Genomic DNA, 3,654 nt, shown 5'->3' with positions numbered 1-3,654 from the left:
GGGCAATCTACTTCCATAGAGATACTGCTTTGGAAACCCAAGGAGAGGTCACTATGAGTTGAGACCAACTCGATGGTGGTGAGTTTGTTTTTTTGGTTAAGTAAGAGACAATTATTGATTTGGGTGAAAGAAAAGGGAACATACCAAAAGCAATCGACCAACATACTAACACTAAGGACACAGAGAGGTGCACAAGAGGTACAGACAACAAAGATAAACACTTTCACATACACAATACTGCATTATCAGTAATAACAAACATTCATCTATGGGCAGAAACACAGGTAGACAGGCTAAATTATCAGGTATCCCTAAGCAAAAGAGAATATATCCATGACCACATACAACTTTGGCAGACAATATTTCTAGATACATATTTGTATGTGGATGTCTCTGGTAGTTAAGTTTGTGTGCCAACTTGGCTGGGCCTGGTTGAGTGGCTGAGCAGCTGGATGTAGTTATTCCCTATGATGAGACTAGTAATCAACTCCATGGTGGAATCTACTGTGAGCAGCTGAATAGCTGCCTTAGGGATGTGGTCTGCTCCCAGTATACAAGGAGAAGCTTTAGGAATGGTCTGCAGCTTTTGGCACTCTTGAATCCTGCATGTAGCCGAGTCATTATTCAGCAGCCTGCCATGCTGTCTGGTGATCTTAGAACTCTTAACGGACTTAAAAGCCTGCCATGTGGTTTGTTAATATTGGGACTGTGCCTTTTTACTTGTTGACCTTGGGTTTGTTAGCCTCAGCAGCTAGCAGCTGCATGAGTGAAGAAAGCCTCCAGCTTCAGTAGGCAGGGAGCAAGAGGCAGAGCTGAAGTCCAAGGTCGAAAGGCTTTCACTCAGCCCCTAGAGCCTGGCACTTGGAACTCAGACTTCTAGCTTCTAAAATTGTAAAAGAATAAACTCGTTTGTTAAAGCCATTCCACCTATAGTATTTCTGGTAAAGTGGCACAAAGTAACCAAAACTATGTATCTCTCTGTGTGTGTGTGTGTGGATATGTGTGTGTGTGTATAATAGAGCTAACAGGGCAAAGTTATGATAACTTCTTAACCACAGTCAAACACCCCGAGGGAATGAGCCACTGCGCCCAGGGGCTCAGGACCATGGTCACAGGGGATATCAAGGTCAACTGGCACAACATACTACATGAAAACATTGTTCTACATTCTGCTTTGGTGAGTAGTGACTGGGGTCTTAAAAGCTTGTAAGTGGACATCTGAGATGCAACAATTGGTGTGTCCTCATCCAGAGCAAAAAAGAATAAAGAAAACCAAGGCTTCTTGAAAACAATTAGTCCAGGGGACTTCTGGACCATGCCAACCTCAGCCTACATGACCCTGAGACCAGAAGAACTAGATGGTGCCTGTCTACCACTGTCAACCACTCAGAAAGGGATCAAAATAGGAGTTCTTGGACAGACTGGGAGAAAAATTTGGAACAAAACTCAAAATCATTAAAAAAAGGAAAATAAAAAAGATCAGGCTTACTGTCTGATAGAGAGTGATGAAACCTCTGAGACTATGACCTCTAAGTACTCTTCAGGCCTGGAATTGAACTCATTTCCATTGCTTCCAGGCAAACAATAGACAAGCATATAAGGTGAACATTTATACCAAGTAGGTAACATAGAACAATCAACCATGAGAGATCAGAAGGGCAGTATTTGTACAGGGAGATAGCTCAGAGGACAGGAACGACCAGGAAAGAAGGACACAGGGAAAAGATAATTACAGAGAGGAAGTGGGAAGAAAGCTGTTATATTATGGGGACTGCAATCAATGTCATGAAACAAAATCTGTATGAACTGTTGTATTAAAAATGAATTTGCTCTGTAAACTTTCACCAAAATCACAATAAATAATTTAAAAAAAAAAAAAAGAAAGAAAGCAGAGGATCATTAAAAAAGAAACAAAATATCAAAATGGATGTCAGTAGAGACTCTTACACTTACTCTTGAACATAGAGTACCTAAATCAAAAGAAGGAAATGATGATTAAAAGAGCTGAAGAGATTTCAAAGAATGGCTTGAGAAGACAAAGTGTTATAATGAAATGTGCAAAGATCTGGAGTTAGAAAACTAAAAGGGAAGAACACATTTAGAATTTCTCAAGGTGACAGAACTGAATAAAAAAATCAAGCCTGAAGTTGAAATATTAAAGGAACCTATGGGCAAAATACTGAAAAAATGCAAAAGAAGATGGAAGGAATATACAGAGCCACCCTATCAAAAAAATTGGTTGACAGTCAACCATTTCAGGAGGTAGCATATGATCAAGAACCAACGATATTGAAGGAAGAAGTCCAAGCTGCACTGAAAGCACTGACCAAAAACAAAGCTCAAGGAATTATCAGAATACCAACTGAGATGTTTCAACAAGTGGATGCAATGCCTGGTCCCTCACTTGTCTATGCCAAGAAATTTGGGAGACAGCTACTTCCCCAACTGACCAGAAGAGATCTACATTTGTGCCCATTCCAAAGAAAAGTGATCCAATAGAATACAGAAATTATGAAACAATATCATTACTATCACATGCAAGCAAAATTATGCTGAAGATAATTTTAAAATGGTGGTAACAGTACATAGACAGGGAACTGCCAGCAATTCAAGCCAGATTCAGAAGAAGATGTAGAACAAGGGATATCATTGTTGATGTCAGATGGATATTGGTTGAAAACACAGGATACCAGAAAGACACTTACCTGTATTTTATTGACTAAACAAAGGCATTCCACTATGTGGATCATAACAAATTATTAATAACATTGCAAAGAACAGGAATTCGAGAAGACTTAACTGTGATCATGTGGAACTTGTACATAGAAAGAACAAGGGGATGTTGGATGATTCAAAATCATGGAACAGGTGTGTCAGGGTTGTATCCTTTTTCCATACTTATTCAATCTGCATGCTCAGCAAATAATCTGAGAAGCTGGACTATATGAAGAAGCATGAGGCATCAGTATTGGAGGAAGACTCATTAACAACCTGCGATATGCAGATGACACAACCTTGTTTGCTGAAAGTGAAGAAGATGAAGCACTTACTGATTAAGATCAAAGACTATAGCCTTCAGTATAGATTACACTTCAACATAAAGAAAACAAAAATCCTCACAACTAGACCAATAAGGAACATCATGACAAACAGAGAAAATACTGAGGTTGTCAAGGAATTCTTTTTTTAAACACTTTGATTCTATTTTTTTAAAATCCCTTCATGTATATCAAACCTGTCTCTTAATTATCCATCCATAGCCCTCCCTTTCCTTCCCCTCCCATCCCTGATAATCAACAAAGAAAATTTTCATCCCTGTGTAAACCTTTCCTTGACTTTTTACAATAATGGACTCATACAATATATGTCCTTCTGTTATTGATTTATTTCACCCAGCATAATGTCTTCCAAGTTCATCCATATTATGTGATGATTTGCTGATTCTTCCTTATTCTGTAATACTGCATAGTATTACATTGTGTGTATGTACCATGGTTTGGTTTTCCATTCATCTGCTGATGGGCATTTAGATTGTTTCCATCTCCTTGCTATTGTAAATAATACTGTGATGAATATGTTCTTGTTGTTGTTAGGTGTCATTGAGTCGTTTCTGACTCATAGCGACCCCATGCACAGCAGAACGAAACACTGCCC

The sequence above is a fragment of the Orycteropus afer genome, unplaced genomic scaffold (genome assembly GCF_000298275.1).
Source record: "Orycteropus afer afer isolate SDZICR_OR568_19922 unplaced genomic scaffold, OryAfe1.0 scaffold00072, whole genome shotgun sequence".
Taxonomy (NCBI): Eukaryota; Metazoa; Chordata; class Mammalia; order Tubulidentata; family Orycteropodidae; genus Orycteropus; species Orycteropus afer.
Note: the sequence above shows the minus strand (reverse complement) of the source record.